This window comes from Sprattus sprattus, assembly GCF_963457725.1.
Source record: "Sprattus sprattus genome assembly, chromosome: 5".
Lineage (NCBI taxonomy): Eukaryota > Metazoa > Chordata > Actinopteri > Clupeiformes > Clupeidae > Sprattus > Sprattus sprattus.
Window position 1 is genome coordinate 6004177 of NC_137924.1, and position 15033 is coordinate 6019209.

Consider the following 15033-nt stretch of genomic DNA (forward strand, 5'->3'; position numbering starts at 1 on the left):
CATTCATTCATGTCTATGGCAAGCACCCAGGCAGAAAAACACACAATCAAATTACTCCAAAACAAGACTATAATGCTTGTGAGTCAAGGTTATTCACACAAATATTTACTTTGCTACTTTGCATATAAAAAAAATATATATATATAGTGTACAAAAGGCTGCTCTCCCAGCTGCATCCAGCAGTGCACCCTGCGGTGTAGGCCACTCACGGGACCTCGTGGGGGTCGTAAACTGTGGAATTTCACACCCCACAAGACAGTTTCAAGGGGACAGTTTCTAGACTCCCCCTGAGGCATGCCTGGACATGCCGCTCAGCCCCTCTCTGGGCTATATAAGCCCGCCCTTCTCTCTGGCCATTTTGTTGGTCAAGAAGCTGGAGAGAGGAGCAGCAAGGATTTGTGGGAGCAGAGCTGGAGTTTGTTGGACATTTCATTTGCGATCATTCACTTGCCGTGCGTCATTTAAGAAGTGAGTGTTTGCTATATGTGTCGTTCATGTCATTGTATATAGTATCTGTTAATTACATTTATCAGTTCATCTGTAGCATTTGTATTCCAGTTGTTATGGAATGTTCACCGTTACACGGCACGGTTAAGGGACAGATCCGCATTTCATTCATAGTAACATTCATATTGTATATATATCATATTCATTCTTGTTGTACATAATTGCTAATGTTTGTATATATTTGTTATATATCATTTCCATAGAAACCACGGATTCATGTGTGTATACAAGTCCCTTACAAGGATAATTGTATTCACTGATTATCATTCATATTCAACAACCACTTCATCACTGCGTGTGTGTGTGTGCAATAAACAGACAACATTGGACATTGGCATTCTTGCACTGTTCTTACCGGACAGCCTGTGGCGATTGTCACTCAACAATCAGTAACCAGCCATACAGTCCTTTCTGGGGATTCAACATCATCCCCTATTTTATATATAGTTTGCCACGAAGTACGAATGTATTGAGCTTTCTGCACAAAAGCACTATCTGGTGGGGCAGTGCCCCTCCTGCCCCTTATGTATAAACGCCACTGATTGAATGTTGAATGAAAAACTTTCAAGGGATATAAAAGCTGGCAAGACCATTGGGCCTCAATCTCGAACGCAGTGTGTCCGGTGTTTTAGGAACACATTTGCCATTCATTAAAGTTTTCTCATCTGGGATTCGTTCTCAACTTCAGAAGAATTTCAGAACACGATAGTCACAGAGACAAAAACATTACACCCCCAGAAACCTTGAACTCTTTTCTTTTCAAATATACACAGTTTAAAATAAAAATATAAATAAGCACTTTGTAAGGATAATAGGACTAGTGTCTTGCACCTTTCAGTCTATGAGTAGGGTTTCAGCTCCTAACGACCCGCCCATTAGCAAATGATAACGATTTATATGATAAGGAGATGGTAATCCAATGATCGCTCTTGTGTCTTTGAATCTTTCAGTGTCGCCCCGTGTTTCATCCAAATTTCCCTTTTCCCTTTTGGGTGCTTGTTGTTGCATGCTGCGTGTTTGGCTGCTTTATCTACCGGTCATTTCCTTTTGAGATGTCATCTAGCCTATTGGTGTGTGCTTCGCATTTACATATAGCTAATTTGCTAGGCAATTGTATTGCTTCAAGTAGATCTTGTAGCAACTTTTTATGTTTGACTTCTTTGCCTGTAGAAGTTTTGTAACCTCTCCTTTTCCATTGTGTACAGAAAATGTGTGAAGCAGCAAAAGCATATTGGCTGTCCTTGTATACAGTAATTTCCTGACCTTTGTATAACTGACACGCCCTGGTTAATGCAATTATTTCTGCTGCTTGTGCAGATAGGTTAGACGGTAATATCTCACATCCATTAACAACCTAGCCGATCTCTGAGCAGAGACGCCCATGATTCGTCCCTGCAGCAGCATTTACAGCAGTGTGTGCCTGTCACGCACAACTATGGGCTGAAAACCTACAATGAGCTCTGTTATTGTTATTACGCAGTATACTGCACGAACCTATTGACTGCATTGGTCATAACTCAATTTGACTGTCACGTAGGTCCTGACTAGTGACGCTCAAACATGACACGGCCAAGCAAACACTTCAGTTTTTAGGTGGTATTTTTTAATGGTCGCAGCCAAATTTATGGAGGCTATGGTGAGGAGGGATGGAGCCATGAGGGAGGAGCTGCGAGAGTTTTTCACTGCAATGCGTCCTCGGCAGGAACAACCCCTATTACACCAGAGGGCGGTGTCCAGCTTCCTGGGAGAGGGAAGCCCTAGGTTTGATCTGCCACCAACAACGCCATTCCAGCCCCTGGGAGATCTCCAGCAGGGAGAGCTGGCCCCATCAAGATCGCTGCAGAGTGCAGGTCAAGTCTACCCGCCAGCAGGACCAGGCTACCCGCCAGCAGGACCAGTCTACCTGCCAGCAGGTCAAGTCTACCCGCCAGCAGGACCAGTCTACCCGCCAGCAGGACCAGTCTACCCGCCAGCAGGGCCAGTCTACCCGCCAGCAGGACCAGTCTACCCGCCAGCAGGACTAGTCTACCCTCCAGCAGGTCAAGTCTACCCGCCATCGCTGAGTCGTCCAGTACGACCCAAAGACCCAAAGCTACCGCTGTACCAGCAGGGGGAGGATATGGAGAATTACCTCCTGCGGTTTGAACGGATGGCACGTACCTGGCAGTGGCCGGAGAGTGAGTGGGGGCTTCGACTGAGTCCATTGCTGACTGGTAAAGCCCTGGAAGCTTACTCAGCCATGGACGAATACTGTGCAGGTGACTTCCAGCAACTAAAGGAGGCGCTGTTGCTAAAGTTTAATATAACCCCAGAGACCTACCGTCAGCGGTTCCGGAGGAGTACTGCACTAGCAGGGGAAGCACCTCTGGAGACATACCACCGCTTAAAGCATCTCTACCGCCGCTGGGTGCAAGAGGAGCTACACACCAAGGAGGAGGTTGGCGAAAAGATCGTGCTGGAGCAGCTGCTGAATGTCCTGTCCCCAGAGGTACGGACCTGGGTCCGGGAGCATGAGCCAGAGGAGGGACTGACTGCAGCAAAGCTTGCGGTGCAATATCTCAACGCCCACAAGGTGGCATCCAACGCACCCAGCCGTCCAGCGTTCTCCCAAAGACCACCTGCCAGAGACTACAGGCAGGGTGGAGGTAACCCTGGGGTGGGAAGTGGTAGTGACCGGTTTGACAGTAAGGGGAAGTCTTCCCTCATTTGTTTTTTCTGCCAACAGCCAGGTCACAAGGCCTCATTCTGTCCCCTAAGGAAAGCCAAGCTAACCGGGTTTTGCTATGTTCCTAGAGATGGGGAGGGGAAAGCTGATGATGATGTGGAACCTGTTAACCACAAAGTGGGAGTTAATGGAATTATTCTAGATGCCATGGTGGACACTGGTAGTGCTGTGTCGTTAATTAAGAAGTGTCATGTGCCGTTGAACTGTGTAGACTATCAGAACAAAAAACTGATTGAATGTGTGCATGGTGATCAAAAACAACATCCGCAAGCTGAACTTGTGGTTGAAATTGAAGGGGTAAAGTATCTGTTAAAGATGGTGGTAGTGGAGAACTTGCCGTGTGATGTCATACTGGGGAGGGATGTACCAGTGTAGGGTGAGTTATTGGGGGTTGCCGCTAATGTGGGGATGACTTGTGCCAATGATGATGCTGATGTAACCATGTCATGCCCTGTTGTCACGCGCTCACAAAAGGTGGTGGAGGAGCCACTACCAAATTTTGCAGATGATCTTTTCCAGGGTGGGGAAAAAGGGCCCCGAAAGTCACGGCGCCAGCGAAGACTGGAAAAGTATGGTAAGGGGGTTGCCTTTGGCAAGCTAGACACCCAAGGGTTAGCGGTGGAATGGGAGGTGCCACAGGACATTGCGAAACTTCAGAGAGAAGCTGTATCGTTGGGGCCCCTGTTTAAAAAGGCAGAGGCTAAGCTCAATGGGCAATACTTTGCAGACCAGTATCTAGTCGAGAACCATATTCTCTACTGTCAGACCGAGGCAAATGTGAAGAGACTAGTGGTGCCAGCTAGCTGTAGACCGCTAGTGCTCCACGTAGCACACACAGTTCCTTGGGCTGGGCATTTGGGGCGGCAGAAAAACCTCCATTGTCCGCAGGTCTGAGAGAGCATCGCTGTGTCCATTACCGGTCATCACATCTCCGTTCCGAAGAATTGCCATGGACATCGTTGGGCCATTGGAGAAGAGCAGTGCAGGTTACAGATACATCTTGGTGGTATGTGACTATGCAACGCGGTTTCCAGAGGCGTTCCCATTAAGAAGCATCACCACCCCAAAAGTGATCAGTGCTCTTGTCCAGTTGTTCTCCAGGGTGGGCATACCGGAGGAAATCCTAACCGATCAAGGTACAAACTTTGTGTCGCGGTTGATGAAACAGCTTCATCGTCAGCTGGGTATCAAGGGGTTGAAGACCACGCCATACCATCCCCAGACGGACGGGTTGGTAGAACGTTTTAATCAGACCCTCAAGTCGATGCTCCGCAAGTTCGTAGAAGACACCGGCCGAGACTGGGACAAATGGTTGCCTTTCCTGTTGTTTGCATACCGGGAGGTACCCCAAGCGTCAACAGGATTTTCCCCATTTGAGCTCCTGTATGGGTGGCCAGTGAGAGGGCCACTAGACCTACTGAAGAGCTCATGGGAAGGTACAACATCAGGATCAGACAACGAAGGCATTGTCCAGTATGTGCTGCAGATGCGAGACAGACTGGAGAGGTATCTCCAACAAGCTCAAGAACACCTAAAGGAGGCACAAGGCACTCAGAAGCGGTGGTATGACCAACATGCTCGCTCGAGGGAGTTCCAGGCAGGGCAAAAAGTACTGCTTCTATTGCCCTCCTCCACCAGCAAGCTGTTGGCCAAATGGCAAGGGCCGTACAAAGTGCTCAGGAAGATGAGCCCAACAACATATGAGATTCACCACCCAGACAAAGGTAAGCCCTCTCAAACTTACCATGTCAATCTTCTCAGGGCCTGGCAGGAGAGAACGGACCTCAAGGAGAGGGTGCTGTTTGTGCGGTATCTGGAGGAAGAGGCTGAACCGGAGGAGCTGTTGCAGGCCTGGAGTGGGGGAACAGAAGTTATCCTACCACACCTGGATGGTGAGAAACAAGCTGACTTGTTTAAACTGTTCAGTCGCTATCCTGCACTCTTCCAACAGAGACTGGGTAAGACCACCGTCCTGGAATACACAATCCACCTGAGAGACGGTGCCTTTCCCATCCGACAGCAGCCATACCGCATCCCTGAGAGCTTGGTCGGTGCCCTCAGGAAAGAGATCCAGGCCATGTTGGAGCTGGAGGTGATCGAGCGGTCGATCAGCGAGTGGAGCAGCCCGATAGTGATTGTGCCAAAGAAGGATGGCTCATTGCGGGTGTGCCTGGACTTCCGGAAGCTGAACGCCATTTCACACTCAGACGCGTATCCAATGCCGCGCATTGATGAGCTGCTGGAGAAGGTAGGCCGTGCCAATTTCATTACAACCCTCGATCTGTGTAAAGGATATTGGCAGGTCCCCTTGGAAGACAAGTCCAAAGCCTACACGGCTTTCCGCACACCCCTGGGGCTATTCCAGTTCCGGACCATGCCCTTTGGTCTTCACGGAGCGCCAGGCAGCTTCCAGCGTTTGATGGATCGTGTTCTGCAGGACTGTAGCGACTGTAGTGCTGCCTATTTAGACGATGTGGTCATCTTTAGCAACACCTGGCCTCAACATCTGCAGCATCTACATCGTGTCTTGGGAAGAATCAAGGCAGCTGGTCTCACACTAAATGTGCAGAAGTGCGAGTGGGCCAAGCAGGAGACCAAGTACCTGGGCTATCAGCTGGGAAACGGAACCATCAGGCCGCAGGTGGACAAGGTACAAGCCATCAGAGATGGTGCCCGACCAACAACCAAGACTCAGGTAAAATCGTTTCTGGGCCTGATTGGATGGTACAGACGGTTTATACCGCAATGTGCGTCCATTGCTACGCCATTAACAGATTTAACGAAGAAATCGGCCGGTAACCCGGTAGTTTGGAGTAATGAATGTGAAGTAGCATTTAATGCTTTGAAGAGTTGTCTGTGTGCCTTCCCTGTACTCCAGACTCCAGATTTCCGTAGGCGTTTCCTGGTGGAGGTAGATGCCTCAGGAACCGGACTTGGAGCAGTCCTTGCACAGGGAGAGCGAGGAGAAGAGAGACCTGTCCTGTACCTGAGCCGGAAACTACTGCCACGAGAGACGAGGTATTCGACAATTGAAAAGGAATGCCTGGCAATAAAGTGGCCATTGGATAGTCTGCGGTACTACCTGTTGGGCAGGGAGTTTGACCTTCACACAGACCACCGGGCATTGACCTGGATGAATACAATGAAGAACAAGAATTCTCGGGTGACAAGATGGTACCTGGAGCTGCAGCCTTTCCAATTCTGTGTCCGTCATAAGCTAGGCCAGCAGAATGTAGTCGCTGACTACCTGTCAAGGCTGCCGGGTAATGTCACCCTTGCAGAGGAAGGGGGTAATGTCACGGAGACCTCTACCACCTAAACTGACATGGACATTTACATACAGTTGTAGCGATAGTGTCTTAACGGATAGATACATACTGGTGACAAAATCATGCACACACAGAGGGGGTATGGGGTTAGGGTTTTTTATTGACTTAGCTTTGTTCCGTTTAAGTTTATCCGTTGTTTCTTCTGTTTATGTGAGAGTCGCAGGTTCCGTGGTTGTTGGAGTGGGACTTCCGCCTTGCTGATGCAAAGGACCCGAACTGGGGAAACTGAGGTGGCTTAGTAGTGCCAGCCTCGGCACGAGCTAGGACTCGTGCGGGGAGTTCGTTGGTTGCTCCCAATTAAGACAAATGATGTGCTATGTATACGATGTATGTATTTATGTTTGTATTGTTGGTTATGAGATATATTTGTTACAGAAGGACTTGAGATTATTGAGTAAATGTATGGTATATTGAGGTTAAACGTGAACGTGAATAATGGACTCTTCTGGTGGGTGGGGATAACGTGTATATCTGGCCCGCTGAAGAAATGCACGGGGAGAGTGTAGTAGAGAAGAGAGTGAACAAGGTGAAGTGCTTGTGGCTCAAAGACTGTTGTATATCTATAGAGAAAGTAACGTTGCCCTGTTTGTTTTTGTGGAAAGAGACCCGTTTTTGTGAGTACCTTATTTGGCCTTATTTGACTGATTTATTATTATTTTCTATGCAACAGAATGCAAAATGTAATTTCCAAATTACGCACATCCTCCCATTCACACGCAAACGCGGCTAGTAAAGCAAATTCATTCCGACAAAGTAGGTTAGGAGGGCTCTCTTGTCTGCATGCTTTTTTTCACTCTTGGACATGATCTTCTAAGTCTTTTGTTAATTTACTTTTAATTATTTCCATCTCACTTAAGAAAAAACAACAACCTTATGCTGCACTATTCAATGGTGTAATTTGACTATCAGACAGACAGTCACTTGAACAAACAGCATGGGCCCAGATAATATTTCCTATCCATTACGTATGTTTTCTCCTATTTAAGTATCTTATTTCCATGTAGAGTACCTTAAAAACATACACCCAGGACGAAGACTTTGTTCAATAAAAATATGCTAATAATTACTCGTAATTCTAATATCATACACTGATCTTATCTCGGAAAAATCAATCATGTAGGCCCAATATTATAAAGTCTTCACTCCTGCTAAATGGCCATCAGGGCTCCAGCCGCTGTGGTCTATACAGGACCCTACGTGTGAGGTAAATGTATGGTTCAGATAATTCCCATAATATTGATCATGCGCTGTCGCTACAGATAGACAAAAGTTACCCATTTAAGAATCTCACTATTCATTTTAACAAGGTGAACCTTCTGGTAATTTCCTTTGTTTTAAAAATTTTCCGAAAAAGTCAAGGCATTTTATTTCTTTCAGAAAGTAAATATTGCTAACTTCCTTCAAGTCTGTTAGCCTTATCTGTGTGCTGCTTCTACACAGCCAAGATACTTGGCAGTAGGCTACCCTCAGCCCGTAGGTTAGTCTATGTAGCCTAAAAGGGCAGACCAGGCAGCAGTAACCCAGCTGTCTTAGATACTAATAACAGTTTTGCCTCTGTTCCCCAGCACAGCACATACAGCCGATGCACACAGTCATAGCTTTTCACGGACAAGGAGGCGTTTCATGGTTTTACACCATAGCTTTACCATTAAGGAGATAAACACTGCATACGTTGTATTACTATTAATGCTATATTTAACCAATTAGATCACAAACAGAAGTGACTTTCTAACCACTTCGCTGAGTTTTAAGACAGATCATTCAAATTCACATTCCATGTGATTGAAATCACACACCAAACAACCAAGCCATGTAAATAAATTAACGCATGTAGAACGTCTCGGAACTTGCTTTTTGATAAATGTTTACAACCTTCTTCTGCATACCATACTAATATTGTGTCATTATTTGATGTTGATGTAATGCTTTGTGAGCTCAGGCGACGGAATGTGTCCTTTAGTTGTTTTGACACTAACTATCTGAGTTCTCCGTCAATTTGTGTACCATTTCGTGACTTGTCATTTTTGGGTTGAAAATCCGATTTCGGCTACTACTTTTCAAGACTATTTATTCGCTTTGGCATACAGGCTCTCACTAAGTTTAATAAATTACGTTGACATGACTCGTTTACGAGTTGCTTTCGCGTGGATTCGGTCGATTCTGACTGCCAGTTGCATGCCCTTATAAGGAGCTGGCGGGGCGTTTATGAATGCAAATCCAGGTGCACAAGAACGTGTGTTCAATTTAAGAATCCCCTTTCGGGAAGCATTGCTGAGAACACTGGGGCTGTGTAGGAACCTATTATCAGGCGTTCATGAATCAGGCGTAGATCTTTTCTGACGTTGTTCTTCTGAAGTCCGTAAGAAAACATTTCAGAAGAAACTTCAGACAATGTTCGAGAATAAGGCCCATTGTCTCCATCAAAACTAAGTTGTAAATATTATGCATAGTGAGGTCATTTATAAAATTTCATAAATTAGCTTCACACTATGTTATTGTTGATGGTCTGCTTTATTGTTGTTCTACAGCTTATGGTAACTGGACCTTCTGTAATCAAGACGTCTAGTTCTCTAACTCTTTTTGTGTGCCCTGTGCCTGTGTGCGCGCGTGTGTGTGTGTGTGTGTGTGTGTGTGTGTGTGTGTGTGTGTGTGTGTGTGTGTGTGTGTGTGTGTGTGTGTGTGTGTGTGTGTGTGTGTGTGTGTGTGTGTGTGTGTGTGTCTGTCTGTCTGTCTGCAGTGGGAGGAGAGAGTCCTGTAGAAGGTGAGTATGAAAAATGCAGTCTCTGCTGTCCAGCATGTGAAACTAAAAGCTTTACCACTGTAGTTGAATGGGCTTCTGATCCAGTTTCTGTTTCTCTTTCTGCTGGGCTCTCCTATCCAGATCCTCCTCACAGAAGGATAAAAAGAAGAAGTATGGATAAGTGTACAACTGATTGTGCTCCCAATTATTGCTAATGCATTTCAGGTGTGTGTGTCATGTGACTGTCTCTATATAAGCTGATGCACCTGCACAAAATAAACTGATTGAGTGTTTTCTCAGAACTTGCATCCAGCATCTGCGTGTTATTTGTCCCCCCAAGTTTATAGAAGTTTAGTCGGTATATCTAGCAGTCAAGCTCCACACAGTAAGTCATCAGTGGTCTCTGCTCAGATCATGGGGGGTAACATTCTCACAGCTGTTGGAGAACTCATGTGTAGCATTCAAGCAATGTGATCTTACCACCCTGGAAATTTGGACAGGTGTAGTTATTTGGATGCTGGATAGATGTCTACTAAGAATGAATATTTAATGAAGCATTGCAGTCTGCCTATCTAGTTATAGCTAACACTAGTTTAGGGAGCTAATAAATAGTTATCAGTTAGTAGTCAATAGTTATTAGTTATTCTTAGTTTCCCTGTTGTGATTATGTAATAACTGAGCTGTGTGTGATGGTTTACTGCAATTGTGTGTCAGTGTGTGTGTTGCAGTGGGAGGAGAGAGTCCTGTTGGTTCCAGTGAAGCCGTCTGAAGGAGAGGAGAAGAGAAGGCTGGTGTCAGGGAAAATGTGTGAAAATATGTGAACCAATGTAAAATAACCTGTGTGTATATTATTAACAACCCATGTAGTACCCAGTATAAGTATCAAGCCTGGACTCAAACCTGAGGAGAGACTGTATGTTCTCAACAGTCAAGGCTTTGGAAGACATGGTACACGGGGCAATGGTGGACAAGACACTAATACACGAGGACAACTGCACCAGGGCATTATACATAACACACTGATATCAAGGAGCACAAAAACATTCTAAATTCACAACATTAATGACAGAATCACGCATAACAGAGAACACAGCATTCTGGGAACTACATACAACCAAGTAGCACACTTTGCACGTTGCAATACTTGAAAAAAATGATGATACCATGAACATTTCTACAGTATGTACAAATAGTACAATACCTACATTCTATGTGCTGCCTGTGAATTATGAATATGTTAAGCAGATTACCCTGTTTATTCAGTGTGAAATTGTATATTTTGTATGTTAAATGTTGTACAAAAGACCTTTTATTTTTAGATACAAAGAAGAATTTTTTTCTTAATGTGACCTGTGACCTGGATGTTGAAAGGTGAATAGGTTGCCCGCTGAAAAGGCACTGTGAGTTGGTTCTCTATTAACAGTTCAAGGTTTTCTACTCAACTAAAAGAGATGACAAGGTAATGTGTTTTATACAGTTTAATAAACGCAACAGTTTTATAACATCAGTAGTCAAGCCATCATTTGGTAGGGATAGCTACAATCCCTACCCACCTGCCATTCAGTATGCCTAGTACAGCTCCATAAAGCCTGAACCAATTACCTACATATGACAAATTAATTTCAGTTTTTTAAATTAAAGTTTTTCTTAACTTTATAATCTCGTTACTATCTTGTCTTTTCAGCTTGTAAAAATGTTTGTGTCTGTGTCAATGTGTACCCAGAAAATAAACAATGGCAGGTTTGTGTCATTGAAAAGGTATTCAAATCCCAAGCTTCTTTTCGTTTTGGATCTGGTACATGCACATAGGATTGTGCTTTCTTTAAGAACGCAGAGGATACTCCAACTGCATCCTTGAACATTCTCTGAACAGTTTAGAAACGGCTGCAGTGCTGTCCACCAGGGGGCGCCAAGAATACTCTGCTACAGGGGTAACACACACACACACACACAGTCACACTCACACTCTAATACAGGGGTTCTCAACTGGTTTTGTCCCAGGGACCACCAATTGAGGGACTAGAAAGCAATCTGTGGCCCACTGATGTGCCAGTTATTCCCAAAACATTTAACAGTCCCCTACCCTTCTTTTTCATGTTTGTAACCGCCCCCACGCCCCTTCTCCCGCACACATATTCTGTCCATAGCACTTGTCAGTTTAATTTCTTTGCTGAATATGGGTCTACATCAGTATTTTTGGCAATGCAACTTGGCTAGTCAGACCATTTAGATTGACATAAATATGTCTACGGGCATAAAAATGAAAAAAGTCAATGGTGAACTGATCAACATAGGATCATGTCGCGGACCTCCTGCAATGCCGTTGTTGACACCAGGAGGCCACTGACCCCTGGTTAAAAACCCCTGCTCTAATATATGTCTTCAATATACAGTAAGTCTATGTGTCTTACGCACACACGCACGCACACAAGCGCATGCACACACACACAAGCAGGCACGTGCACACACACACAAACACATACACACACTCACACACAGTGTGGTGACATGCAGGTATTATGTCAGTAAATTCCTTCTGCTAACAAATCACCTGACGACATCACCACTACTAACTAATCACTCAACCACTGCGTGGTTCGCTAGCTAAGAAATCCATTAGCTAGCTGTCATCATGCTAATCCATTAGCTAGCTGTCATCATGCTAATCAATCACAACTATGGTTCCACAGCTTCTCTAAGACAGTAAGTAACCACCTAACCTCTGCCAACAGGTCTACACAACACATGAACACACACACACATGTACACACACACATGTACACACACACACATGTACGCACACATGGTTGTTCATATGCAGTGTGCCAAAGCAGGCTGTTAAACTAAAACAGTGATAATGAAGTGAAGGGGCAGATGATGAAAAACTGCATCAACAGAATTTGAGTTAAGAGAATTGGTGCCATACTGTCATACTTCCCCTTGATCAAACACCTGGTTACGACCCTATAGGAGGAGCTGGGGTCACGCCCCTAAGAGGAGCTGGAGTTACGCTCCTAGGAGGAGCTGGAGTTACCACTGGGCTAAAACGCCTTATTTCCGGAGATCTTAATAACGTGAGACTACCTGATATTTAGACTTTCCGGGAAAATCCGGACAGAAAACACGCTGGAAACGTTAGTCTCAATTCCCATATCCGGAGCATGTTTTGACTCCGGAATGGGACTGTGTCACACGCGACCAATCCGGACCCCGGATACTCACCAGAAATCGCCTGTGTATCTAATATTGTGCACGGAAACGCTCCTGACAGTCATTGTTTCCGTGGGTGTTTAACTCCGTATACCCACAGCACGGCGCGATCCAAAAAGCTTCAGGACCCGAATGTCTATTGGCATTTATCTCATGCCTGTTTTAAGTAGTATATTATGTTGAACATTGCAGTATTTAAATAATAAATCGGCATGTATCAACCCTTTTATCATATAAAACATTATATCTTTTAAATCTTAATCTTCAATTATCCATGTTGAAGTTGTAATGAAGCACCATTTGGCCAAATCTACCATGCAAACAGTAAATCCTCCTTCTTAACCTAAGTAAAAACAAAGTTGCTCAAGTGACTACGGTTAGGATATTCATGACCCATCTATAACCTCTATGACTGATTGGTACTAAGTTACACACTATGACAACAAAAACAATATTATTTAATTTTTTTTATTTTAATTCTCAACATAGGCCTCTTTTTGGGCTGGAGGGCTCCTTGTAGAGAAGTGGCCCCTCTCTGTCACTCGCCGCCTGGTATGACCCGGCTTGACGCCCCTCCAGCCATTGCTTTCGAGCGCCTGCTGGCTGCGCAGGGTGAGGCGGCTCAGCCGAGCGCACCTCCACCTGGGAGGCAGGACGTTGATTTTAAGCTTGTCCTCTTCATCACTCTCCTCATCAGACATGAAGCTGGCGTCTGCCTCCTCGAAGAACAGGTGTTCTTCTGGTGCCAGCAGATCCCGCGCCGCCAGCAGGCGTTTCTGGAAAAGCTGCAAAAGAAAGAGGCATAGTGTCAAGCAACGACAAGACCAAATAGTAACTAGAGTAGACTCTGTTTACATGAAAGCCTATAGGCCATAGGCTAGCTTTTCTATTGTATCATTCCGTTCCAGTATTATGGGAAATAAAATCTCTCAACGTATTCTGAAAGTGTACTACACCATCCTGCTTACATGAAGTTTCCACACGCTGAAATCCTGTATTTATTTTGCATTTTGACTCTGAATATCGAACTACCTTATCTGCCGCGGTATGATTCACGTGAGTGTGAAGCGTCACTGATCCAGTTCCGACCAATGAGCGATCACGATTACTACTTTGTGATGTGAGTGAGTCGCGGTCTGTTGGTAAACAAAGATGGCGGCGCCCAGTCGAAAGCGGTTGCGTTCAGAGGAAAATCCTGCTGGCTGTATGCATATTTTAGAGAATTGTGACGAAAATACCTGCGTTTTAACTCGAACAAGATGGGACACATTCAGGAAGATCGCAAAAGAGTGGATATCGCTGAAAGGGAGAGAGAACAACGCCGTGTTGCCAATTGTACACATGTTGGACAGTGAATACTGTGAACTGGAAACACTACCCTGCTATCATCCCTCCTAGAGACGTGCTAATGCTGATCAGCTGTATGTGTAAAACGGGTGAATGTGCTACAAAACGGTGTTCCTGCAAATCATCAAACCTGAACTGTACTGACCTTTGTTGGTGTAAGAACTGTCAGAATGCTTCCAAAACAGCTGGTCAAGAGGACATTCTTGATAGTGATGACAGTGAGGATGATGATACACTTTAGCGTGAGTAGGCTATTCTGGAGCGCTTAATCGTTTATGATGATCAAATTTGTGGTACATTGTGATTACAATGGATGACCCACAGGGTCGTAACAAATGTGTTTTCTGTTTTGCTCTGTGTCTTGTAGGTGGGTTGGTGCGCAGCTGTAGCTGGAGTTGGAGATGGGGGAGTCTGGCCCTGCACCTGGATTACATGTGTGTTTGTGTGTGTGTGTGTGTGTGTGTGTGTGTGTGTGTGTGTGTGTGTGTGTGTGTGTGTGTGTTTTGTGTGAGTGTGTGTGTGTGTGTGTGTGTGTGTGTGAGAGAGAGTACGTGTGTTTGTGTGAGTGTGTGTGGGGGGGGGATCAGAGAGTAGCAGCTCTCTCGTGTGTATGTGTGTGTGTGTGTGTGTGTGTTTTGTGTGTGTGAGTGTGTGTTTTGTGTGAGTGTGTATGTTTGTGTGGTGTGAGTGTGTGTGGGATCAGATAGCAGCAGCTCTCTCATGTGTGTGTGGTGTGTGTGTTTTCTATTTTTGTAAATAAATGATTATTTTTATTCCGTTGTTCGTCCATTTCATTTTCGTTTTGTCATGTCCTAAAAGCCCTAGACAGGGGCGTGACGACAATATTGGTATATGTTTTATTTGATTCCATTGAAGGTATATGAAATTATTTGGAACTAATCTTAATATTCTGGTATTAATATCAGTTAAGGGGCCTATATAGTCTAATCTGAAATGTGGTATGTGAAAAATTACACCCCATGGTGAGCTTCTTGCGCCTGGTGAAACATTTGCCAAACAGCTAATACTGGCAAACTTTTCCCGGGCGCAACCCACAAACTCAGCTCTGCAGCTCATCCTACGAATGCTTGTTCCTTGCAAATGTGGCACCATTTGAAAGGGGAGTAAACAGGCTTTCCAATGGTATATGGTTCATTGCCAAGAAGCGTTGTTAC